Source organism: Triturus cristatus, chromosome 3_1 (genome assembly GCF_964204655.1).
Source record: "Triturus cristatus chromosome 3_1, aTriCri1.1, whole genome shotgun sequence".
Lineage (NCBI taxonomy): Eukaryota > Metazoa > Chordata > Amphibia > Caudata > Salamandridae > Triturus > Triturus cristatus.
Genome location: NC_140583.1, coordinates 862,243,235 through 862,271,198, shown reverse-complemented (window position 1 = coordinate 862,271,198; position 27,964 = coordinate 862,243,235). Strand labels below are relative to the sequence as shown.

Here is a 27,964-nt window from a genome sequence, read left to right as displayed (position 1 = left end):
GGGGGGCTGCTACTGATTGAAGAGCCAGGTCTTGAGAATTCTTCTGAAGGCCAGCAGGTCCTGGGTCTGTCGTAGGTTGGCAGGGAGATCGTTCCAGGTCTTGGCGGCGAGGTAGGAGAAGGATCTGCCTCCAGCGGTGGTTTTCCGGATGCGAGGAACTGTGGCGAGGGCGAGGGTGGCAGAGCGGAGGTTGCGGGTGGGGGTGTGGAAGCTGAGTCGGTTGTTGAGGTATGTTGGTCCGGTGTTGTGTAGCGCCTTGTGTGCGTGAACGAGGAGCTTGAAGGTGATCCTCTTGTTGACTGGGAGCCAGTGCAGGCCTCTCAGGTGGGGTGCGATGTGGCTGCGTCGGGGGACGTCGAGGATCAGTCGTGCCAAGGCGTTCTGGATTCGTTGTAGTCGTCTCTGGAGCTTGGCTGTTGTTCCCGAGTAGAGGGCGTTTCCGTAGTCGAGTCTGTTGGTGATGAGGGCCTGGGTGACGGTTTTTCTCGTGTCGGGAGGGATCCACTTGAAAATCCTGCGGAGCATTCGGAGGGTGTTGAAACAGGACGCGGAGACGGCGTTGACTTGCTTCGTCATGGAGAGGGAAGAGTCGAGGATGACCCCCAGGTTGCGTGCATAGTCGGTGGGTTCCGGGGGTGCGCCTAACGCTGTGGGCCACCAGGAGTCGTCCCAGGCTGATGGGGTGGGTCCAAGGATGAGAACCTCCGTCTTGTCTGAATTCAGCTTCAGTCTGCTGTCCTTCATCCAGTCGGCGACGGCCTTCATTCCTCTGTGGAGGTTGGCTTTGGCGGTGTTGGGGTCTTCGGTGAGGGATATGATCAGCTGGGTGTCGTCGGCGTAGGAGATGATGTTGAGGCTGTGTTGTCTTGCAACGTGGGCGAGTGGAGCCATGTAGATATTGAACAGCGTCGGGCTGAGGGAGGAACCCTGTGGGACGCCGCAGATGATCTCGGTGGTTCTTGAGCGGAATGGAGGGAGGCGGACGCTCTGGGTTCGGCCGGAGAGGAAGGATGTGGTCCAGGCCTTGGCCTTCTCTTGAATTCCGGCATCATGGAGGCGCGCTGCTAGGGTGCGGTGGCAGACCGTGTCGAAGGCAGCTGATAAGTCCAGGAGGATGAGGGCGGCTGTTTCTCCTTTGTCCATCAGGATCCTGATGTCGTCAGTGGCGGCGATGAGGGCGGTCTCGGAGCTGTGGTTGCTGCGGAATCCAGATTGGGATGGGTCCAGGACGTTGTTGTCTTCGAGGTAGCTGGTCAGCTGTTTGTTGACAATTTTCTCTGTCACTTTTGCCAGGAGCAGGGAGATGGGCCGGAAGTTCTTGAGGTCCTTGGGGTCCGCCTTGGGTTTCTTCAGAAGGGCGTTGATCTCGGCGTGCTTCCAGCTTGTCGGGAAGGTTGCTGTCTCGAAGGAGCTGTTGATAGTTTTCCGGAGGTGGGGTGCGATGGTTGTGCTGGCTTTGTTGAAGACGTGGTGAGGGCAGGGGTCGGATGGGGTTCCGGAGTGGATGGAGGTCATGGTTTTGATGGTGTCTTCGTCGCTGACGTGAGTCCAGGCGGTCAGGCGGCGCATGCGGGTGGTGATCGCAGGGGTGGTGGGCTCGGTGGTGGGTGTGGGGGTGTCGGAGTTGAGTCTGCCGTGGATGTCGGCGATCTTGCGATGGAAGAAAGTGGCCAGGGAGTCGCACAGGTCTTGTGATGGTGGGATGTCGTTGGTGTTGGACCTGGGGTTGGAGAGTTCTTTCACGATGCTGAAGAGTTCTTTCGTGTTGTGTGCATTGTTGTCTAACCGGTCCTTGAAGGCGGTCCTCTTGGCGGTTCTGATGAGTTGGTGGTGTCTGTGGGTGGCGCTTTTGTGGGCCTCGTGGCTGTCTGGTGTTCGGTCGTGGAGCCATTTCTTCTCCAGCTTCCGACAGGTGCGCTTGGAGGTCTGGAGGTCCGGAGGTCTTCGGTGAACCAGGCGGCTTTCATGTTGGTGTGGTTAGTAGTGGAGGTTTTGAGAGGGGCGAGGGTGTTGGCGCAGTCGTTGATCCATTGTTTGAGGTTGGTCGCGGCGGGGTCTGGGTCATTGGGGTCGACAGGTGGTCTCAGGGCGAGGGTGGTAGTCAGTTGGTCCTTGGTGACCTTGCCCCAGCGGCGGCGTGGTAGCTGTTGGGTGCGGTGGTGTGTGGTGGGTTTCCTGAAGGTGAAGTGGACGCATCTGTGGTCGGTCCAGTGGGGTTCGGTGGTGTGGTTGAAGGAGACATGGGGGCTTGTGGAGAAGATGGGATCCAGTGTGTGTCCAGCGGCGTGGGTGGGTGTTGTGACGAGTTGTTTGAGCCCGAGGTTGGCGAGGTTGTCGATCAGGGTGGTGGAGTTGGTGTCGTTGTTGTTTTCGAGGTGGACGTTCAGGTCCCCGAGGAGGATGTAGTCTGTGGAGGCGAGGGCGTGGGTGCTGACGAGGTCGGCGATGGTGTCGCAGAACTGTGGTCGTGGTCCGGGTGGTCTGTAGACGAGAGTTCCTCTGAGGGTGGTGTTGGGGTCGGTGTGGATCTGGAAGTGCATGTGCTCGGCGGTGGTGAGGGTGTCGTCGGTGTTAGTTGAGACTCTGAGGGTGTCCTTGTGGATGATGGCGATTCCCCCTCCCACTCCGTTGGTGCGGTCTCTGCGGGAGATCTTATAGCCCTCAGGGATGGCTATGGCGATGTCTGGTGCTGAGGTGGCGTTCAGCCAGGTCTCCGTCAGGAAGGCGACGTCGGGAGCGGTGGAGTCTAGGAGGTCCCAGAGTTCGATGGCGTGCTTGCGAGCGGAGCGGGTGTTGAGGAGGATGCAGCGGAGGTGGTTGGGTCCGCTGGCTGGTGGTTTGTAGGGCTGGATGCTGGTGTATCTGCAGTTCCGGCAGGTGCAAGGTCCTTGGGTGTGCTTCGGGGTGGCCCGGTAGCAGGGGTGGTATCGTCCGGTGTTGCGTGCGTGGAGCGTGCTGGAGTCGTAGTGCAGTCTGGTGTTGCAGGTGGGGTGGGGGCCAGGGGTTCTGGCTCTTGGCGCGGTCCAGGCGCGGATGGGCGCAGACGGGCTTGCCTTTGGCACGCCTTCGGGGCGCCAGCGGCGCGCCCGCGGCGCCCTCCATAAGAGGCGAAGTGGGAGGGAGGAGCAGCTGGGAGGCGGGAGTGGTGCGGCCAATGGGCGAGGGCAAGGGGCACAGAAGGAAAAGGGGGCGGGGCCGCGGGGAGCAGCGGCGGGAAGCAGGGAGCGGGTGGGGGGCACAGAGGGCGAGGGTACAGGAACGGCAATTAGAAGAGCAGGAAAACAAAATAACAGCCAGAAAGGGGGAGAAAAAACAGAGCAACAATACAGTACAGTACCACGAAAACAGGTACCAGGGGCACATGAGCGGCGAACCCTTGGCAGCAGCAGCAGCAGTAGGGGCAGTCACGGGCAACCAGGAGGAGCCGTGCGGCGTGGGGAGTGACCAGAGGTCAGGTCACACTCACTGCCATGCGGCGCCCTCCTTAAGAGGCCAAATGGGAGGGAGGAGCAGCTGGGAGGCAGGAGCGGGGCGGCCAATGAGCGAGGGCACAGAAGGAAAAAGGGGGCGGTCCGTGGGGAGCAGCGGCAGGAAGCAGGGAGCGGGTGGGGGGCACAGAGGGCGAGGGTACAGGAACGGCAATTAGAAGAGCAGGAAAACAACATAACAGCCAGAAAGGGGGAGACAAAACAGAGCAACAATACAGTACAGTACCACGAAAACAGGTACCAGGGGCACACCAGCGGCGAACCCTTGGCAGCAGCAGCAGCATTAGGGGCAGTCACGGGCAACCAGGAGGAGCCGTGCGGCGTGGGAGTGACCAGAGGTCAGGTCAAATAGGTCTCTATAGTCTCCACGAAGTTGTTTTATTCCAGTGTTAAACAATGAAGTCCCACAAATGTTTGGGTGGCTTTCAGAAAGGTTAGCTTGACGCTTTGGCAGATGGAAAATGACACATTAAAGGGCTGAGCTCCATGAGAGTTGTAGAGGACACCGGCACTTTGAGGGATCATTTGATAAGAAACTGATAATGTTGATGAAATGCCCCCCAGCATGATGTAACAGAACAGGGTTGAACTGATCTCTACCTTGCAGCAGTGTCCGACGTCGATATCACTGAATGGATGAGCCAAAATCTGAGTCACGGACGCCATCTTAGGGTCAGGCTCTGCTCGCATGAAGATCGCCGTGGTGATGAGGTCGGCTTTGCAATGAAGCGCTCTTTACAAACAGCAGGCACTGAATTAATAATTGCCCAAATTGTCTTAGATTTCAAAGCGCAGCTCCACAGGAGAAGGTAAAGCGCTCCCCGTACTCCTCATATAGCCGCCATCTTAGGTTCAGGCCGCTTAAGACATAGATCATCGCAGGGTTAAAATCTTTTTGCGTAGCTGCAAAAGTTAATATACCTTATTGAAAAATGAGGCTGTTCAGATCTTCATGAAATGGGTGCACGGGATGGCAATCAAAATCACTTGTAATCAAGTTATGTTTATATGATGACTCTCCAGTGGTAACATGTCTGTGTTGGTCGAATAGGAAAAAGTGATAGGCATGTTCCAGACTAAGTGGAGGCACCTGCCAAAAATAGCTGTCCACGTAACGTAGTCCTATGTCCGCACATGTAAGATTGTGGTGGCGCTCCACCTGAAACAGGATGTGCTGTAAGGCTTATTCAGTTGTTGCATTTAAATATTTTCATTGTATACACCTTCATACTAAGATATGCGTCCAATGGGAGGCACTATTTTGTGTCACTTCCTCCTTGTTGAGCTCTTCTGTCAACCAAAGCTCCCTATTCACCTTCTATTAAAGTTGACCCCTTCAATCCGTGCTAGAAAGGATATAGCCAGATGGTTTTCTAATTAGATGTAATGGGTTTTACTCCTAGGACGCAGAGGGCCTAATTAAGATGTTGATCGGAGTTTCCTCTGACCGTCATCCCTGCTGTTTCGAGTTCGACCGCCCTCAGGTCGGCGCACCGATACCGCAATTACAATGTGACTGCACATGGTGCGTTCGCAGACTCCCATTACCCTATGGGGGCGTGTGAGGCAGTTGGAAACCGGCCCCAGCACAAGCTCCCATAGAGAAATGACAGTCACTGTAAATCCCTGTCCTCATGGTGCCTACCACATGGTGCAGGGATTTACAGGGGGGGCACCATTGGTGCCTACTTGGCCCCCAACCGGAGGCCGCTGAAGAAAGGGGGGCCCTGTTAGGGGCCTCCCAAAGTTGCATTCCAACAGGCATTCATGTCGGAAAGTCTGACATGGAAAGTCTTTTGCAAACCAACTTCATAATCCCAACGGTAGAAACGTTGTCCGTATGGGATTATGGTGGCGGTTCCGACTGGCCAACGGGCCCCTTGATGGTCTCCTTTTATGCAGGTTTTGCAAGTTTGGGAGATCCATTTTTGCTAGGTACTTGTCCATGAGCCCTGGCCGAGGAGATTCATATTTACTTTTGAGGTTAGTTTAGCAGTTAATGAACTGTTTATCCTCAGGAGAAGTGTTACATTGTCTATCCTCCTTTCACGGAGAAAGGATATATACCTTGTAAATTCTTGCACCCAATTTTTCCCAATCTGTTTAAGCCTACAAGCCATTAACCACTTTCATGTTTACATAGCATAACTTTGCCTCTTGTTCAAAATACCTTTATATTTGTTGCGAGCACTTTGTAACTCTGTTAGGATGATTTCGTTTGTGTGGAAATGTAGGAGTATTCTTTGTCCAGTTGTACCACCTCAGACCTCTAAATTGATTGTGATTAGCAGTCATGAAGATAGCAAACATTATCTCAAGGCATCCACATTTGCAGTGTATAATATACTAGACATAAAATGTTCCCTAATACAATCAATGGAACCTTTTACTTTGGCTACATAGCATTGGGAACAGATGATGTCAACACTGGTCCTCAATTTGATCCCTTGTGCTAATGAGGACATGTTGATCATGGCATGAGCATAAGCCTCAGGTGGTTTAATTACTGGAGCAGTGGTGTAAGATCAGCTAATACATGTGGTATTGATTCTCACTGGGACTTGTGAACATCAGAGAAGGCGGTGAACTGTTTAAGGATAGGGAATTTCAATATTCATGGTTTCAGCTCTAGGCAGCGTCCACCAGTAATAACTGAATCTCATCCCATTTTTCATTTCCTTTTCATTAACCAGGCAGCATCACTGCTTGGCTGGCAAGCATCTCTAAAGTACTACAGCATTATCTTACCAGAATTAAACTATTTTGACATGTGAGAGCCAGTAAATTAACATCAGCGACATCATTTGTAGATAGTTCCCGGTAGCCCCAATGTCTTGCTGCCTAATGTTCAGCAGTGAGACCTGCGAGTTGTGTCTTAGTGGTAACCCAAAGTACCTTACTGCAAGTTTATACTGTTGCCAGGTTGTTGCTATCTTGCAATTCACAAAGGTAGTGAGAAGTTTTTTATATGACGTGTATCTTGGCCTAAGACCCAACTACAGACCACATCTTTGTGTTATTCTACCGCTAAGCACAATTTTAATCCCTTAGAAAATTTAGATTTGTTTTACAAATGTCTCACATATGATTTCTTTAAAGGGTCGTCGTAAGTTCTGTCTTATGAATAAAGAAGTTATATGAACATTTTGAACAGTTCAAGTCTAACTAGCTACAACTGGTATTCCCCTGAGCTCGGTTGTAAAGATAGCTTTCCTTCCAAGATAAGGATCACAGTGGTAAAGAAAAGGAAAGAGGGCAGAGCAGGTATCAGTTATGTGAAGATTATCAGAATGGCTTAGTCCCTCCTCTCATATTCCACAAGCCTGATTGATCCAGCATCAAACTGTCTTTAATGTAGCCTTTTCTGTTCTTGCCAGGGCTCCATTAGACCCTCTAGAGGTTAAAAGATTAAGCAACGTTTTTGAAGCAATGGTTTTCTTTGAAGTGGCATGGGAGATACCTGATTGTAATAGGCAAGCACAAAGTCAGACTAAGGCGGCTGTCACATTCCTGGAATAGTGACTACTGGGATAGATGTGGCTGTAACACTAAGTAAAGAGTGGAAAAGTTGGGGAGGATAACTCAGCTAGGATATGCTGAGTTTTAGACCAACCGCTGTTGGGTGCAACTATAAAGCAGGGTTTTCATCTCCTGGAAGGGGTGCATTTCTGTAATTTTGTAAAATTAGCAGAAAACTCAGGAAGAATTATTAGATGCAAGCAAACAGACCAGCATTGCTATTGGCTCTTATTGTGACAGTGGAAGTTCTCTGTCCCTCACTTGTATCTTTAGTAAGCATTTGACTATGTTCACAAAACTTATTGAAATAATTTCCTGAAAACAATCAATAAATAGTGGAACTTCTGTTCTGCTTCCAGGTAGTCTGGCTTTGCTGACCCCTAGCAAAGTGAACTAAATGGAGTACACTTCAGCTAGGGACATGTCACCCCCTGAAGCAGCTGTTTGTCCAGGTTACAACTGAGAGATCTTGGTAAACAACTGGAGTACCTAAAGAGTGAGTGTACACCCAGACTAACAAAGCTGGTTGAATGCAACAAGGTCTCTGGTGAACCTGCATTCCTGTTGCTTTCCTGTATGGAATTTCTGCCAGAAGGTATGACAGACAGACAGCTCACCCGCTACCTCGAAGATAGCAGCATCCTGGACCCCTCCCAGTCAGGATTCCGCAGCAACCACAACACCGAGACCGCCCTTATCGCCGCCACAGACGACATCAGGATCCTGCTGGACAACGGCGAGACGGCGGCCCTCGTCCTGAGACCTGTAAGAATTGTGGCAGCCTGCTCATCCACCCCAGGTGAAAATTGTTTTTGGATCTCTACTGATGACGTATAAAATCCAGAAACACATGTGTCTAGAGATGCACAGCACTAACCTGCACCAACTTTGGTGGAACACTCCAGCAAAATACCAAGTAAGCGTCCTGGACCTCTCCGCCGCCTTCGACACTGTCTGCCACCGCACATTATGCACACGCCTCCACAACGCAGGGATCCGAGACAAGGCCCTGGATTGGACCACCTCCTTCCTTTCCGGCAGAACCCAGAGCGTCCGCCTCCCCCATTCCGATCCAAAGCCTCCAAGAACATCTGCGGCGTACCCCAGGGATCTTCCCTCAGCCCGACACTGTTCAACATATACATGGCTCAACTCGCACGCATCGCCCGACAGCACGACCTCAACATAATCTCCTATGCTGACGACACTCAACTGATCCTCTCCCTCACCAAGGACCCCCTCACCGCCAAATCATACCTCCACAAAGTAATGAAAGCCGTCGCCGACTGGATGAAGTGCAGCCGACTTAAGCTGAATACAGACAAGACAGAGATCCTCATCCTCGGCTCCAACCCATCAGCCTGGGACGACTCCTGGTGGCCCTCTTCACTAGGGGGACCCCCAACACCAACCGACCACGCACGCAACCTGGGAGTCATCCTCGACTCAACGCTCACCATGACCAAGCAAGTCAACGCAGTCTCCTCCTCCTGCTTCAAAACCCTCCGCATGCACCGCAAGATCTACAGGTGGATCCCGACAGACACGAGAAGAACTGTCATCCAGGCCCTCGTCAGCAGCAGACTCGACTACGGAAACGCCCTCTACACAGGAGCCCCGACCAAGCTCATCAAACGACTGCAAAGAATCCAAAACGCCTCTGCACGCCTGATCCTCGACATTCCACGCCACAGCCACAGCCACATCACCCCCACTTGAAAAACCTGCACTGGCTCCCCGTCAACTAGAAAATCTCCTTCAAACTCCTGATCCACGCACACAAGGCACTCCACAAAATCGTCCCAGCCTACCTCAACAGTCGACTCTTCTTCTACGTTCCCAACCGTCACCTCCAATCTGCCGACCTCTCCCTGGCCACCGTCCCGCGCATCCGGAGAACCACCACCGGAGGCAGATCCTTCTCCCATCGCGCCGCCAAGATCTGGAACACCCTTCCCCTCAACCTACGACAGACCCAAGACCTGCTGACCTTCAGGAGACAACTCAAGACCTGGCTATTCGACCAGTAGCGGCAACCTCCCCCCCCCCCCTCCACTCCCTCAGCGCCTTGAGACCCTCGCGGGTAAGTAGTGCGCTTTACAAATCTTGTGATTGATTGATTGAAGAAGCAACAATGGGTCCCTGAGATCTCCTTTTCCTTTTTTTGCAAGTTCCAAGAATCTGCACAACTGAGGAGCCTGTAACCTAATTTCCAGGAATATATTAATGGGCTTGCATCTCCATTTCACAGAAGTATTTAGCACCCAAAAAGCTAAATGTCTCTGCCTTAGACTTCCCAGCCTTTGTGAGACTGAGCAGCTTGCTTGTAACTTTTCTTTCTTTCGTGCGTGTTTGGCTCAAAGTGGCCGCTATGAAAAACACTCTTTTGAAGAATATTTTCAAGGGCGGACTATTTTTATAAAAAGGATAACTCCTGATCTGCTCAACAGATGTTTGCCATTTTAGCATTGTTGTAATAATGAATCCTTGTTTTTTCTTTTTGCAAAATTTGTTTTGAAATTTTCTGTGATTTTTTGTTGTTGATTTTTTCTCTATTGCTGCTTTGGTGCTGTTTGCTAAAATACACTTCTCGCATTTTCTCTGACAAAAGCGTACTGCTTAAGCCACTGCTGCAAATGGTAAGTGCAAAATTACTCACAGAAACCTGTTTTTAGCTTTGGAACATTAGATTGTTAAACTTTGTGGGGCTCCATCACAGCTCATATTAGGGCTGAGACTGCGTCCTAGACCTTTTTTTTTTTAAACACTTTTTATTAGTTTTCCAATACAACAAACATGTTACATCATTGGGGTGCTCAAAGTACAGTCATGTATTTGACATTACCTGGTACTGACAGTATTTGGTAAGGAGCAGCCTGTTCAGTATAATATGGTTAGAACATTAACAGCCATCATCATATCGGGGAGTTCCATACTTCGATTCCATCAGTCAACTACTCAATTAGCTACATAGTAATATCCGTAGTCATACCGCCACATTATTTTTCCTGTATTGGAGCAGCAGACAGTGTGCAAATCGACCCCCTCTCTCACCTCGCAGCACAAATCATATTTAGATTCCAAAAGTAATGTAGGCTGACCCTCCCACCCCCTTAGACAGTAAGTGCAAGGGGCCCTGCGTGGAGGACACCAGGCACACGTGTGTTCCTAGACTCTTTATCAGCAATATGCGTCTCTTGTAGAAGGATATTTCCAAATCAGCAGCATTGTATATACTCTGAGATCAGGGATGCAAAACTCACAACTTGTACATCACCTGTTTCACTACAGTTCTATTAATCGCCGGAGTTTTTGCCTTCTGGGGAGGCTGTGAAGAGAAGCATATCAGGGCGGCCATAAAGCACATTGAAACTAACTAAAACTAATGGAGAGGACATAAAGACCAATACCATAGGAAATATTCAAGGCTTCAATAAGGGCATCTATTTCCGAATGAAGAAAGTGCCTCACTGGAGGATCAGAAGACACAAACTAAGTGGTCTCTGTCACCTCCCTTTCTTTGAAGGTGGTACTCCACAAAGTCATTTCGGACTTCACTATTGAATAGCAGTGTGATCTTGTAATGGAGAATAAATTGCTTCCGACTCTCGTTGCTCGATAACCTTCTTTATTCTTAAAAGTCCTTAAAGGCGGACCCGCAGGAGAGCAACTGTTGCTCGATAGAAAGGCAGGCAGGAATACAAAGAGAGGAAGCATTCTAGAATACAGAGAGGAGGAATAAGTAAAGAGAGAAAAGAAAGACTAGAAGAGAACATTACACATCTTCCCCTTATAGGAGAAACAAATTTACAGGGATCCCAATATTTATAACACACAAAGATACAATTGACAATTCAAACAAAATAATATACATGCAAACTAAGCATGTCAAACCTAGTACAAATAAATCATTTTTTTTTTTATTACGACATAACAAAATCCTTAAAATTAGCAGGTAGCTTACAAATTCTTCTAGAAGTTGGAATTACAACAAGAAGAACTAGTTGAAGAATCGAGGTTGGCAGTATTGTCCTGAGAAACAGAAATGGATGTGTTATTCTGAGAAACAGAAGTGGACGTGTTAGAGGAAAACACAGGAGTTTCAAACACGATATAATCCTCTGAATCAGAAGTAACTGCAGTTTTGATATGAATCTTGGCTTGTTCTTCTGAGATGGGAACAAGTCTACTCTTGTTCCACCATCTCCCATCTTGAAGAAGACAAGAACTAAGACCAACCTTTAAAATTTTGTAAGGAGAAGTAAAGGAAGATTCTCCTTTTCTGACACTAAAAAGTTTTTTAATTAGGACCCATGAATTCGGAATAAAATCTTTACATTAAGAATGTTTGCGAACATCAAAATGAGATTTTTGCTTATTCTGTGCCAAAGTAACAGTTTGACGTATTGTTTCATTTTTACCTGAATTATTAAGGTTGTTAGGAAAGGAGGAATACTTCTCTAACCAGGAGGGTAAGAGTAAAGTGCGACATTTTCTGCCCCTCAGCAACTCAAAGGGAGTGAAACCAGTTGTTGAGTGAGATGAAATGTGGTAAGAATTAACTTTTTCTTTAAGAAAAAGGTTAACATCTAAACCATACGTAAGGGCAGTTTGAATTCCTTCCTTAAGAAAACGATTGGGTCTTTCAACAAGACCATTAGCTACAGGGCTATATAAAGCTACTTGAATATGTTTGACATCCATAGATTTTAAAAAATCTCTCATGGCATGTGAAACAAAATGGGTCCCATTATCAGTGACTAACTCTTTTGGAGGACCTTCAAATGAAAAAACAGTCTTGAGAAATTGCAAAACAAAGTGAGTTGAAGCTGACTCCACAAAAGAAAAATGGATCCATTTTGAAAAATAATCAATTAGTACCAGCAAAAATTTTGAAGAATATGGTAAAAGAATGAAGGGACCGGCGAAATCTAAAGCAATTTTCGACCAGGGACTGTCAGGAAGGGGAACTGACGAAGAGGATTCGTTTTCCAATGTTTATCCGAGATCACACATTGAGGACAAACATCTACAAAAGAGGAAACATGAGCATTCAATGAAGGCCACCAATAATTTTCTCTGATTTTTTTACACGTGGCAGTAACTCCAAGATGGCCTGCATGTGCATTAGAAATGATCTTATTCCTAATAGAACAAGGAGGAATAAAACAACCATGCCTAGTGCAAATGTCATTTTCCAAAGACAATTCTGAAGCAACCTGAGCATAAGATCGTAAATCATGAGGGATATTACGAATGGGAGGCCAACCTTTAATGATGAAATTAGCAACTTTTTAAAGAGTTTGATCGGTGGAAGAGGCTTCAATCCAATTTTTTTTCTGAAATAGTACCATTAGAAATAGAAGAAGCATCAATGGATGCAACAACACAGTCAAATTCTTCAATAGTGTCATCAACTAATGGTAAAGGAAGACGAGAAAGGCAATCAGCTCTGAAATTTTTCCCGCCTTGAATGTATTTGAAGGTGAAGTTGTACTCCTATAACTTAGAAAGAATACGTACAAGCCGATTAGAGGCTTTACCAAGGCCATCACCTTGTAAGAGGTAGACAAGAAGTTTGTGGTCGGTAAAGATTGTAAATGGACAGCCCCAGAGATAGGTTTTAAATTTTGAAACAGCCCAAACACAGGTTAACGCCTCCCTCTCTATTGTACTGTATTTTGATTCAGCAGTTCACAAAGATCTAGATGCAAAAGCAACTGTATGATCTATACCTGAACTTTGTTGACCAAAAACAGCACCAAGACCATTAAGACTAGCATCTACAGTGACAGTACAATGAAGACCATGAACAAATGGACTAAGAGCAGGAGCATTTACAACTAATTTTTTGATATTGCTGAAGGCTGTGTTAACATCATTGGACCAGACAAATGCAGTTCCTTTTTTAAGAAGAGATCTCAATGGTTGAACACAATAGGAATAGTCTGGTACAAAACGAGCATAGTATTCGCAGAGACCTAGAAAAGATCTCAGAGCATCTTTATCGGGTGGAGGTGTAGTCTTAATGATGGCCTCTACATTGCAAAATTTTGGTTTAATGCCTTTGGGTGTGATGGTATGGCCTACATAATCAATTTGCTCAGCATTTATCAGGTTGAACAGTAATACCGCTTGCACGCAAAATGGAAAAAACTTTATGTAGGGTATCTAGATGTGATTGTCTGCTCCCAGTAAAAACAAGGATATCATCCTGAAAAGCTTGAACATTTTCAACATCTTTAAATAGGACATCCATAACCTTTTGAAATACTGAGGCGGCTGAGGCTAAGCCGAAAGGAAGTCTCAAGTATTTATATGCACCAAAAGGGGTGACAAAAGTGGTAAGTTCTTGAGAATCAGCATGTAAGGGTATCTGATGATATGCTGAGTGTAAATCAATTGTTGAAAAATACTTTGCATGACCAATATTAGAAAACATTTGTTGAATATGAGGAAGAGGATGGCAATCAACTATAATGTTACGGTTTAAGGACCTGAGATCCACACAAAGACGAAGATTCCCATTTATTTTTTTAGTGAGAACAATGGGAGAAACCCACTCAGAGGAATCAGTTGATGTAATGATACCATCTGCAGAAAGCTTCTCTAATTGTTTTTTAAGATCATTTCTGACACTAATGGGAACAGGTCTGACTTTGTGGGTTACAGGTGTAGCATTTTTTTTTAGTCTGATGACATGTTCAAACCCTTTGATGTTACCAATTTTATCACTAAAACAGAAGGAAATTCATTTTTGAGAGTGTCAATGGAACAAATTTTTTCAACACAATCGTCAATGGTCAGTATAGGAAGGTCTCCTAAGAAGATAGGATTTTTATGACCAGGTTTAAGAATAATGCCTAACTTGGCTAAATCCTTCCAACCTACCAGGTTTCTGCCTCTGACTGCAACATATACTTTAGTGTCAGTAGATCTCCCAAGAAACTGTAAGGAACCAATAAAGAAACCAAGCAAATCAATATCCTTTTCACCAAAAGCTTTAGGAGAAATGTCAGGAGCTTAAAGTGTGATGGAATAACCCCAGGTATTAAAGAAAGTGGTGTCAGCCAATACAGTGATAGGGGCTCCGGAATCAGCCATGACTTGTAAGGGTTTGTCATTTATGAAAGCTTGGCAGAGGGGACGTTCAAAATCTGTAGAATTAAACAGCTCATCGATGGATAAGAGGAGATTAGAGAAAGTATTGGTACAGTCAGAGACAGAAGATACAGAGGATGAAGGAGAAGTATTTTGTAATTCAACATTGTGGATTTTAACAACTGGAAATGAACGTCGAGATTTACAAAATTCTTGGAAGTGACCAGTATTTTTGCATTTGACACATTTTTTTCCCAAGGCAGGACAAGAGGGAAAATTTGCAATGTGGTTTTTGTTACCAAAGCGAAAGCAAAAGGACCTTTTATATTCTTTGTTAACTTTGATGGCAGAGACAGTAGAAAATTCTGTATTGTCAGAAACATAGGAAATAGGAGAATGACCCTCTTGGCCTGACAACGCTTGTGAAGAGACTATAGAACGCTCAATACTTTTACCGATATCAATGACTTCTGATAATGATGGATTACGACAAGTTAAAAGATGTTCTTGCATTTTTTAAAAAAAACAAATTGGTCTCTAATAGAGCTGTCGGTATAATTGTCAAATTCACAAGTAGAGGCAAGGACTCGAAGGGCAGCCACATATTCTTCGACCGATTCATCACTGGCTTGTTTTCTTTTAAAGAAGATGTGTCTCTCCAAGAGAACATTTGGTTCATCTGAAAATAGTTTCTTAAGTTTTCCTATTGCTTCAATGTAGATGTTCGAGGTGCCATCACCGGAGGGTCTAGGAAAGGGAGGTATATTGTCAAAAATCTTTTGTGCAGCAACACCCAAATGATTATAAAGAAGGGCATGTTTCCTTTCTGGAGAGTATTCTTTTCCGTCAATGGCAACCAAATAATTTTCAAAAATATGGATCCATTGTTTCCATTTGATTTCCGGTATGCCATGTCTTTTTAGAAATGGTGGAGGATGTAATGCACTATCCGAAGAAGACATGGATCAGATGAAGGATTAAATAATTGCAAAATCCAGTAAAAGTGGCGAGTTTGTGATTAGAGAACCATAAAATAAGGTTCTTGAAATGTTGCCTTTTTAATTTTACTATTCCTCTAAGAGTTAACAAAGTGGAACAAAGAGCTTAGTGTTTTAAAAAAAAAAATATTTATTAAAATTCTTCTTGAAGAATGGTGTAGGACAATCAACCTTTCAGTGTAGAACAAACAGCCTTCTTATTTGGAAGGGTAGATTGCTGGAAACAAATGTTTCAGGTAAAAGGAATGTTCTTTATTGAAAAATTCTGAAGGAGACAAACAACTTGTGAAACACTTCTGTTGCTATGTAGCCTTTGTTAGACACGGTATACAGGTTTCCAGAATGTTTTGGCAGTAAACGCGCACAAGGAATGAGAGAAAGTTCCAAGGCGCGTGGACCAATTAGCGCTCGCGCTGGCCGGAATACAGGAAACACTTAGTTGCTAGGAGGCGCGTATACACAGCGTGTCAGAGAATGAAGCAGAGCTTGCGTTGAAGTGCAGTCGGTTGCTAAGACATACGTTTCAATCCTGTCTCGCGCTACAGTTTCAGTTGTGCCTCGCGCAACAGTTTCAAGTGGAGTATAGGTACAAGCCAGCGTGGAATAAAATTAAACAATCCGACCTGAAAGAGCGTGTCCTGCGGGTCCGTAGTAGCAACAAAGTTTCATTAGTCGATCATCCCCTTGAAGTAGTTGCTTGTCATGAACAAAATTCATTGGAATAAGGCGGTGCGAAGGCGAGACGTTTCTCTACCCCACTCCTGGTACCAAAAGATGTAATGGGGAATAAATTGCTTCCGATTCTCGTTGCTCGATAACCTTCTTTATTCTTAAAAGTCCTTAAAGGCGGACCCGCAGGAGAGCAGCTGTTGCTCGATAGAAAGGCAGGCAGGAATACAAAGAGAGGAAGCATTCTAGAATACAGAGAGGAGGAATAAGTAAAGAGAGAAAAGAAAGACTAGAAGAGAACGTTACAGATCTGCAATTTAATGTATGTTGATATTGATTGATCACTTTACCAAGAAAAGCAAAAAGCATGTAGATGAGGGTAGTGGGGTGCATATGCTCAGTTTGCTCACTTATGCTGTAGCAGACACTCCCAAGCAAAGGTAATGCGGATGCACTTCTTATTTTCAGATCGGGACAAGGTCACCTGGAACTAAGGTTCAGATGGGTCAGGCGGTCAGTGCTTCAGAAGGACATAAGGGAGTGGGAGCCCAAATTGTTATAGGCAAGGGACCATAAGAATACTCCATAACAGTCTGGCTTTGTCCTTCCATTAAGGCCTCTAACGGGGAGTGATCTCCCTTGCAGTCCTCTCAAAGAAATACAAAATATGCCACAGAAATTACAAGTTCTCTTTTTTTCAAGAAAACTGTCTTCGCTCCCTGGGATATTCGGAGACTTGGCAGTAGAGTTCCACAGTGCCGGCCTCCTCATTATCATCTTCGATCTGGTCCTGGTTTTTAAAAGTTTAAATTGATGTTCCTGGCTTCGTCTCTAGACCAGGCTTTTCCCCAGCCATTGTTGGATTTCTTCAGGAGTGCCTTGAATCCCTGTGAGACAGTCTCTAAGGGTAGGCCTCATCCTGCGGATTTGGTGATTCTGGTGTTCTAGTCCAAATGCCTTCCGAATTTGGCCTCAGTGCCACTTCTGAGGAAGCTCTTACCTGCCAATTTTTTTATTTTTTCATTTTATATGGTTTGGATCTTCGCAGAGATTTACATTTACATTAGTAATTTTAAATAGTCACACAATACAATAATAATGTAAGTTCAGTACAAATATCGAAAACTTAAAAAAAAATATATATATATTTTAAATTATCATTTTAAACTGATTGACCTTTTCTACAGACAATACACCACATCTGATCAAAATAGGCTTAAAAAATTGATGGTTCATAAATTGTATTGCTAGACAAATAAAAAGGCCTTGGTCACCATGTGTCATATCGGGATGTCTCTCGATGCAAGAAGAAATAATTAATTTATATTAATCCATATTTGAACAGTATTCGGTGTCTACATTTACACTAACTTACCAAGGTGCGGACCTATTCGTTACCAGATCAGCTCATGATGCCAACATTTGTGCTGCCCTCTGAGTCAATTTTGGCACCACCTAGGCCCTCGATGTCAGCAGATGGTATTCAAGCAGTACAGTAAAACGTTTGTGACCCTGGCAGAGCACAGCTATTTGATTGACTGGAGTAGATATTTTGCTTAGACTATGAGACCTAACACCTGCTCAACAGAGATTAAGGGCACACTGAAGAAGATGATTGGAGGCTGACAACCTCCACCCTCCTTTTCACATTGATGATGGCCTTTACCTACATCTCCAGAATGCTAGTGGTCTTGACACATTTCCAGATGGCAACATTCCCTACCCTTCTGGCTCTTATCTGAGGAAATATGTTCTAGAATTGTGAAGTTGAAATCCACTATCCTTATGGGAATCATACAACCTGTTTTGAGCTCCAGAACATTTTATACCATTCAATGAAGCATTATTAAAACCTGTATTGGGTTACTGGGAGAAACCCTTCTCAGTTTCTTACAGTTCCCCAAAAAATCGCACAGCATTGTTGGTCCTTGCCTTCCAATCCCTAGATCTTGTGTAAGTCTCTTTAGCTTGGTGATTCAGACATCACCTAACCCTGTAGAGCGTTGTGCTAGGTTTGCACTATAAAAAATGCCCAGGACTTAATTTGTAAAAGAATTTGTGCTGGTGTCCAAAGTTCTGTTCTGGTGGTGCCATTAAAAATTAGTGCAGCAAATACCAAGGCTGCATAATGTTGAAATTCATGTCAAGCCACCATAGTCCACTACCAGACACTCCCTGCCATTTTTTCTCACTCTTGCCAGTCCCTGATTTCTCACTTTGTGCCTTATTTTTCCATTTTTGTATTCCCCTTCTTTCTCGTTTGTGTGTTTTCTGTCTCTTACCCACGGTCAATATCAGATGGGGAAAAACAACTGTTGGTCCCTAAACATTAGTGGCGAATCCCCACCAGCACCACCAGCTAAAATTAAGCACTGAAAATACCATATACATGCATGTAGTAAATATGTGCATGCATACATGCAAAGTTGATCCCTAGTGCCTTTCTCAAAGCTTCTCTGGACTGTGAGTCTAAATAACTTGACTGCATTGTCCAAAACCTTTTCACTTCACACATGCCATTTTGGATGGTATGTTCAAGCCTTGAGGAAATGTGCATGGATTGCTATACCACGCCTTCCTGACCACATGAAGAAGCTCTTCCCTGATTTAGTGCGCAATGGTCTGAGTACCTCAAGACGGATTCTAAAATGTGGCCTGTGGGAAAGCATAATTTAGAGGCAAGTTAGAGTTCAGGCAACCATTCGGTAAACAACAAATCGTAATCCAGGGTCTAGTTACAGTGGAGACAACAGATCAACAAACAAAATCAAATCATAATCCAGAGGCAAATCAAAATTCAGGCAAAAAGGTCACGGTACCGTGAAGGGAAACATAGCAACAGAGGTGAGGGATGCAATAACAGTGAAGAGACTGAAGCGACAGCAAAGGAGCTAGTGGATCACAGAAAGTTGAAAGCGACACTGCTTATAGAACCCTGACCTGGAAGTCCCTTACCTTGACCTTCTCCAGTGGTAATTCTGAGGGCCCAGTCGTCCTAGATCAGTCTTCAATAGCCATACTGACTTTCTCATGCAAATTGTATGATGACCATTTGTAGAACAAATCCCTGTCTCGACATAATCCCCTAATTCCTGACAGTTTCACAGTGGGAGCAATATTTGGTCTTAAAGTTTCTTATAGCTTCACTGCTCAGTATGATGCACAGTTGCTTAGTTTGCTTACTGTATTCTTACTGACAATCGCTTTGTCAGTCAGGCCAACCTCCATTTACTAATTATTTTTGTTACCAGGACAAGCTGGACCATCTATCTACTCATCATTCCTGCCAAAAGCTTTATCTCTCTTCCACTTGAGCTAGTCTAGCATTCTTCCATCTTTCTTTCCTCTTCATTTACCAAGAAAGAGGAGACAATAATTAGACTTGACAGCAGGAGTGTCTCATCTTGCTTACTATATTTATCATAGAAAACAAGACAGAGTGCACAATCAGCTCGTTGTGGGCTTCCCTGGAGAATCAGAGGCAAAACGTTGACCAATCATACTTCTTCACATTGAGTTACCATTGTATGAAAATTTGTTACACCTTGTTTATGTTATGTTATTTTGTGTTGTGTTATTTAAACATTTCTCAAATGATGGTATTTAAACCTTTTCACAACTACAATGATGTTTTTAATCTGTTGATTTATGTTTATAGGCACAGAACCGTAAACGTTAAATTACGCACATACACAATATGGGAAAATCAGTAGGTACATTTTACTCTTTGTGTCATAAACAATATTTAACTCTAGGGAATATCCTTTAAAATGGAGAAAAGCTGTTTATGATAATGCGCAATGTGCCTGAGCGCCATCTTGCCACTAAATGTAAGACTGTGTCATAACATCTATACAAGTATCAATACAATTTTCTGTTCTAGTTGACACAGGCATCGAAATGCTTGCAAAAGATGTTGTTAACAAAGGTGGTTGTATTGTTCAAACTAATGCAGAAGTTCTGCAGCAATAAACATGCAAAGCTATTGTGGTAGGAAAAACAAATGTTTCAGTATTTCAATCCGCAGTCCTTTATTTGCATTTCAGTTAACATGAGCTTTATGCTAGCGCCCCTTTGTCGTTGGTGTCGAGTGGCCAGCTTGCTTGCACTGTCAATGTGGCAAACACATTTGTCGGAACGTATCGAGACGTGTGTGTATTTGCCTCCAAACGTCATTGCAGCCTTTAATCCGGGAAACGTTAGTGCCTGGTGTCCATATCCTTCACTTCCTGAAACAGAGAAATGGGTTGAAAACATCTGGCGAAAAGGAGTCTCCCTTCACCAGCTTGCTTCCTGTGAGCTAAATTAGGGGGCCTCCTCCATGCAAATAGGTTTCAAAATTGAGTCTGCCCTTTGACTGTCTCAATAATTACATGCCTCTCTCTGTATTATATTTGGCTGCCAGAGGAGTTAACCCCTGAAAGTAAAGGCTGCGAATGGCGTCTGCTGCAGACATCAGCAAGTGAAGGCGCTGTTGTCTGGGGAGCCAAAAGTTAGATCAGATCTTCATTACAATTAATTCTAACTCATTTGAAATGCTCTTTCAAGTTACAGAGAATCTGATTACAAGTTGTCAACGCATTTAAATCCTTCATGTACAGATAAGGCAGACACACTGGCTAAAAAATAAATCCTGGTGGTCTTTGATATAAATCAACATCTGTCAACGGAATAGATTCGCTTTAGTTTTGTGTGTGAGGACCCTTTCCTTCCATTTTCTGTTTTTGCCTCAGGCATTTCCTTGTGGTGGTCCTGTTTTTTGCAGCATATTGCAAATGAAACCCGATCTCTTCTTTTGCTACACATGTCTCCAGCTCTAGAGAAAGCTTTTTAGTGGGCGAAATGTTCACTTTAAAATTTGACATCCTAGACGCCTGCATTAAGTAAAATGTCATATTGTGCACACGATCCTTGCAGTAACACAACATACAACCTAAGTGTTTTAGCACACAGAAATGATAGTGGCCTTAAGTGATGTTCTCAAACCGTCATTGTTATGACCCAATATCCAATGGCCAACTTAAGTGGATGTCAAACCAATCCCTCATAACTGTATTCTGCAGGATACATATTTTTTTTTTGCCGCAAGGAGATTTTTAGGTAAATTCACAAGTTGTAGTGGCAGCAGGATAACGGATTCTCTACTAATACTTTTTTTCCTTCCATAATGTGTGAAAAAGACTTGAATTCAGCGTCTGTGATCTTGGTACACACCATTGGTGTTCATGGGAAAGACCCAGTAACGCCTAGATAGTTGGGGGCATTTAGCTAATATTTAACAAAACCTTATTCTCCCCTAGAGACAAATATTACATCATTTTTTTTTAAAGATGAGGATGTGCATTTGTCACTGCTGCCAAAACTCACTTAAGGAGTATCACCTATATTGTCATTTAAAATTACTTCTTTGTTACTTTTAGCCAGATAATACTTTCACCAGTGGCTCATGTCTTATCAGGACATCCATTTTAATTTTAATAATTTCCTAACGGTAATAGAGGTGAACACAACGAAATAAAACATTTTTTACAAAAAAGAATACTGGTAGTCTTATTTTCTTCCCGCATTTCACAATTATTGCAAGTGTATCCTAATTTTCAATTGGAAGCATATTTTCCAAGTAAGACATTACACAGTTGCTCTATCCTTCATAATATTCTGCAACTAGTTCAACTATTAACCATTCCTGGATTAGCCTCCTTTTGTACTGTTGACATGTATCAGCGTCTGCCGATCAACCAGACAAGAAGCACTAATGTGAAGAACTTTGTAGTGGCACAACAGCTTAATGTATTCTCTTCAGACATAAACCATATAGACAATGAAAGGTTCTGAATGTCATAGGAGCCATGCGTGGTATCAAGTGTCTATTTGGTTAGTTTCATCCTCTGGGTTATTCTTTTCTTTCAATGATAGTCCTGTCTTTTGGACCCTACAAATAAGGATCCAAGAGAATGGGAAATGTGAGATATTTAAATATAATGTCATAGGTGGCACCTAAAATGCCTGCTGTTTTGGAGATGCTTCAAAGAGGCAGAATTGTCATGATAATGGTCAATGGTAAAGGGCTTCTAAGAAAAATCCTATATTTAGAAAATGTGGTACCCTCCTAAGGTCGAAGAATATTTATAATCAACACGTTATACTCCATGTTAAAGATTCAGTAAATGTGACGGATGTTAAAAATGTTTTGTACGGTATCAATTTGGAATAAGGGCTCCAGCTTTAAGGGACGAGTTTCTGGGTAGTGTTTGTATGCCATATGAAGGACACAGGTTTGATAAATTGTCAGAAATCTGCTGATGAATTCCCAGGTTAGGTTAGGGGCAATATGAATGAATAGATTATTAATAGATGATGTGTGTGAGGCTCAAACCATTTCAAAGATTAAGATCATCTGTTTCCTTTGCTTTTTAGATCTAGTGTTAGTCGAAACCTTTTGGTTTTAATGAAATTATATATGTATACCATACTTACCTTTAGGGCCTTTCAGGCAGCCCTCTTTATCCATTGGTCAGTTGTTGTGTCCACCCACTACAGCATACGGTATGAGACACTGAGTCAGCCTACTTCATCCATTGGCTGACTTCAGTATGAGTGAAGTATTTTGCTTTTGCAGGTGTACGAATCTGCTTGAAACTAGTTTACTTCAGTACCAGGTTTGGTCGAATAATCTTTCTTCATGAATAATGCAAAGAAGTGTGAGAAAATGTTGTACACATAACTTTATTTATTTAAGTAACTGAACACATTTCATACTTGTGGTGCTGCGTTTTTTTAAAATATTTTCCTATTAGTAACATGCATGATGGCTAGTGCAGCCGTGGAACACATCACAATGCATTTCAGTTGTGTACTGCGAATTGCGAGTTACTGCAAATCAGGTTTACATCTAGTGAAAAGGATTCCGTGGCAGGACATTTAAACAGAATGGCCTGTGCCGCGTTAGAGGGCGCTACCAGAAGTGCAGGTCTTCTCGCGAGGCATGCGGTGGCGTCACAAGCTACAAGCTCTTAAGTCAGTGCTGTGTTCCCAGAGCACTGACTCACCTGTTTCTCAGAGAGGATCTCGCTTTCAAACAGCCACATCAAAGAGCTCAGATTTCGGGAGAGAAGTCCCATTACGCCCTAAACAGTCCGATGCGCGCATAGACTAGCCCTTCAGTCCTTACTGAAACTTCATGAGCATGAAGTGTAGTGACAAAGGGAAACGTTGCTATATGTTGGGAGGGCCGTTTATCTTTTCCCTGGGAGTATGAGCTCTGCAAGCTGCTGTCTTGGGTTATACCAATGTACCATCACGGAAACGAGGGGAGATGCTGCATAACCAGAGCTGCCCACTTTCGAATTTAGGGAACCAGGTCTCGACTGAACACTCCGTGATTCTGGGCAAATCACCCCGTGCCAGCAAAACAGAAATGTGTCCTTGTGTAAGGTAACTGGTGCTCACGTAAAGCGCTCTAATATCTTCGGGTCGAGTTTTTTTAAAAAGAATATTTGTTTTACACATCAAAGACTGTGCATTACATGTGTTCTGTCAGTGACAGGCTGCGATTTCATCAAGAGTAAGGGCCACATGCATCATTCACAATACCGGTCGCAAAGGGGCAGATTCTCAGAATCTGTCCCTTTGGGACCGCTATTTTTGCATTTGGAATGCATCATCCCAAATTCCAAAAATTGCAATTTAAGTAATCGCTAAATTTGAGATTACTTAAATTGCGATTGCATTTAGAGAATCACAAATTGCGATTCCCTAAATGCAATGCATTAAATACAAAATTCTGGCGATTTCGCAATTAAGAAACGCAAATTACCATCAATTCAAAGTTGATGGTAATTTGTGAGAACTTTAAAAAATGCACTAAAGTGCATTTTTCAAAGTCCCATGTTGCACACACACATGCCCTTGAGGCATGTGTGTGTGCAACTTGTGGTAACATGACAATTTCTGGGGTGCATACGGGTGTCCTTTTGGCACCCTTGCACCCTTGAAATTGTATGAGCAATTTGCGAGTACCTACAAGGTACTCACAAATTGCGCATGCAATTCCCATTCATTCCTGTGCGCCTCTAGGCCCATAGGAATGAATGGGAATTAATTCCTTAATTGCGAATCGCAATTTGCGAGTCGCAATTAAGGAATGTGTAGGAATTGCAATTTTTTTTGCGATTCCTACATGCATAAGCAATTGCGATTCCTAAATTGCGATTTCTTAAAAATTGCAATTCAGGAATCGCAATTACAAAGTTTGATGCATGTGACCCTAAATCTTCTTTAAAAACAGTTGGACTGTGGGCTCACAGAATCTGATTTGCAGCTGAATGACTGCTTTATACTGAGGTATTCTGTTGTGCGGTTAATAAAGATTATTGAGCCAGATGCCTCACCGAGGAATCGGCCCGTTTGCGTTGCAAAAAATGCTTTTGCGATGCATCAAACCCAATTTTGCAATTCGGTAACCTGTTACCGAATCGCAAAATTGGTTTGCAATTCGCTATTTGGAAGGGGCGTGTTTAGGGCGTCCCTTCCAAATAGCGAATCTTAACAGTATGCATGAATGTTTTGTGACCGTGAATCCGGTCGCAAAACATTCGCATTTTAACACCCACTTCAAGTAGGTGGTTAGACATTCGCAAATGAGAAGGGGTCCCCTAGGGACCCCTTCTCCTTTGTAAATGTTTTTTGTAAAAGCATTTTTAAGAGCAGGCAGTGGTCCCACAGACCACTGCCTGCTCTTTAAAAAAAAATGAAATGAAATCTTTTCAGTTTTCTTTTTGTAAAGCATCTCGTTTTCCTTTAAGGAAAACAGGCTGCTTTACAAAAAAAGTAATAGCTTTATTTAAAAGCAATCACAGACATGGTGGTCTGGTGGTCTGCTGATCTCAGCTGGCCAACATCCCTGTGATTTTTGCGATTCCTAGGGGGTCGCAAATTACGACCTACCTCATTAATATTCATGAGGTAGGTCATTCGCGACCCCTTAAGAATCGCAGAAAGTGTACTGCACGCTTTCATGCATGCCGTTTTGTGATTCCTTAATTGCGAATCACAAAGATTCGCAATTAGGGAATCGCAAAACATTTTTTTGATGCATCTGGCCCAATGAGTAGTGTGTGATTAACTCAAAGGATAACTGAACATGTTTATTGTTAGTTGTGCCAATTTTGGGCACTAGAGGTGCACTCTACAACGTAATACTTGCACTGGCATAAAGTGGTAATTATATTAAACTTTTACATATAATATAAAAAAAGTATTGGCAGAGCCAAAAATTTAGCAGCCAGACCTTTTGGCTTTGCCAATGCTTGTTTGGCGTGTTTGCGATCTACTGTTTGAAATTTCCCTTTCGAAATTATTGAGTCTACCTAAGTTTTGATGTAGAGGTAGGTGATGAGGGAGGGTCCTTAAACTCATTAGTAGCCAACGGGAAAGTAATGTTCTATGGATATTTTGTTTCCAGACACATCACTTTTTTTTTATATAAATCTTTTTATTTAAACATACATCTGTTCAAATAGGCAGTACAGAGGACACAGATAGGAGATAAATAATAAAGGCGTATAGAGGAGGAGGATTACGTTTCGACATTAGAGGGGAGTATCACGGGGTAAGAGGGACATTTGGTTCAGAACAATCAGGAGGCGTACAGATTTCTCCGCGATATCTATTCCAAGGGCTCCAGTTATGTGCCCATTTTTTTGGGCATCCCCTGGCAACATAGACCGTCTTCTCCCTAAACGTACACCAGTCAAGGTCCCTCTCCCAGGCCTCTAGCGTAGGTGGTTTAGCAGCGCCCCATAATTGTGCAATGTTTCTCTTGGCTATCATGAATCCCAGGATGGCCCATTGTGTCTGGTGAGTGTTCAGGTCTGTGGGTTCCCATATGTTTAGGAGGCGACACCTCACCTCCGGTGAAAGACGGATGCGTAGCACAGCAAATATTACCTCATGAACCTCATGCCAGAAAGAACTGACGTGCTTACATTCCCATATGATGTGCAGAAAGGTTCCCAGTTGACCACAACCTCTCCTGCATTCCCCATTGTCGGTTATCCCCATATGGATCAAGCGTGACCCGGTTATGTACACACGGTGAAGGATTTTTAGCTGTACCAGTCTAAGGCGCGCTGGTATGGCGACCACTCTAGGGGAAGACACTGCCTCTTGCCAGTCTTCATCATCTATCTCGATACCATCTCCCATCCATTTCTCCCTTAATGCCTGTAGGGGATCGGTCACATTGTTTATCAGTTTTTTGTATATTAGGGAAATCGTCTTTTCAGGTAGGTGGCCATCTAAGATTCTGTCCTCTAAGGGTGAGGATTCAGGTGGGACTGCCCCTTTAGGTAGCAGCATTTGAAGTGAGTATATGATCTGGGCATATCGGAAATATTCAGTGTCAGCAAGATCATATTCAGCCTGCCATGTGGTGAAGGATTTGACTCCCCCCTTCTCCCCAAATGTCTTTGATTTGTGTAATGCTAATGAGATCTCATCTGTCAAAGCCTTTTGACCTCCATACGCTGCCCAGTGTTTCAGAATCCCAAAGTGGGGTTGCCAACATCAATTTACATCCCAATCCGAGAGTTGGTTGCGTCGTGCTAAATTCGGACTGAATGATTAGTGGGGCCCATCAATGAGCATGTTTTAGGTCGCGAATAGATTGCCCTGTTATAGTTACCTCCGGGGAGGAGCCATTTATCCATGGCATAGCCAGGGTTGTCGCCTCGTTCATAGGTGCAGTGATTTACGGCAGCAAGGTGTGCTGCCCAGTAATATTTTTTTATGTCCGGGAGGCTTATGCCACCATTGTACCAGTTTAAGGTCAATTTATTTAGGGAGATACGTAGTTTTCCGTCCCAATGCAATTCTCTCTAAAGTCCTTCTATTTCCCTGAAATATTGTGTAGGTACCGGGTCAAGGGCATTTTGCAGTGCGTAGAGAAATCTGGGCAAGGATATCATTTTAAACAGGGCTGCTCTACCCAATAGGGAGAGGGGAAGCGATTTCCAGCTGGTAATATATTTTTTGAGTTTACATAGGGGCGGAAGAAGATTTTGGGTGTAGCGGGCTGACAGACACTTCACTTTCATTGCTTTTTCTGTTACTTTTCATGCTTGGAGACTCTTTTTGTGTTTTTTGAGATGTCCGGATGCCCGAGGCATATGCTACCAGGAGACTGACCCTGCGTGACCCCTCTGAAGGCAAACTTGCTATATTTGTCTCTCTTCTGGACATCACTTTATAAATCTGTGTCCTTGAATGTCTGAGGTATTGCCCAAGACTAGCCAAGTTACCCTTTAGTTTCAGTCATTATTTTCAATGTGTCTTTGTTATGTCAGTGCCTGGGTGGCATGTCAGGGGCTTAAGTACAGCACACTCCGTTTGGCCCACCACCCTGGTTAGGTTAGTGATCTGGAGCTTGTGTGAAAGAAGTACCAATCAAACAGATGTATGCCTAATATTTGAACACTTTCTCCCCACACTAAACTTGTTAGCCCTTCCATTAGTCACTAGTCGCCCTCTCCTGGCTTCTCCTCACACAGTAGTTAAAATCAATAGTTGAAATGGGTTTTCACATTAATCTCATAAAGAACGCATGGTTACTTCCTCAGCTTTAGTGGCTTGCTGCCATTTTTTGCAGGAAGTCCACATCATCATTCTAATCCCTTGCCTCTGTCTCTAACCTCAGTCCATGGCCAGGCCCACTAGTGGGGCAGGGCGCTAAAGGAAACCAGAGCTGCACCCGGTAACAATGGCAGGCAGGGCCGGCCGGTAGCCTGCGAGTTCAAAAGTCAGTCAGGGATTTTATGAATGGCTGCCTCTGTATGACTCCCCTGCCTCAGCATGAGTGGTGCGTTTCATCGTCCACTAACCAGTCTACCAACCAGCATTTACATTTCTGAATGTATGTATTTCGCGTTTTTATGACTGCTATTTTATTGAATTCTAAACGCTTCCTTTCAATCAACGATAGATGCATTGATCGATTAGTGTGCAGTCCTAAAAAAAGATCACAATTGCTTTCACCTGCACATTGCACCGTTTTGCACTTTGGGGTCCTCGGGTGCTGTTTTGTAGGGCATGGACTATCAAGAGCCTTCTTTTGTTATAGCGAGTGCTTTGCTGATTTGCCTGACACAAACCCCTTGCATGATAATTGCTCTAATGTATTCTGCAAAGCAG

General features: G+C 44.2%; 1 protein-coding gene across 2 annotated transcripts in view; it reads left to right on the top strand.

Moving 5' to 3' along the window:
• The window catches only part of METAP1D (methionyl aminopeptidase type 1D, mitochondrial), a 1,009,135-nt gene that overhangs the window by 424,789 nt on the left and 556,382 nt on the right, over positions 1-27,964 (top strand). The gene's annotated exons all lie outside the window — the stretch shown is intronic.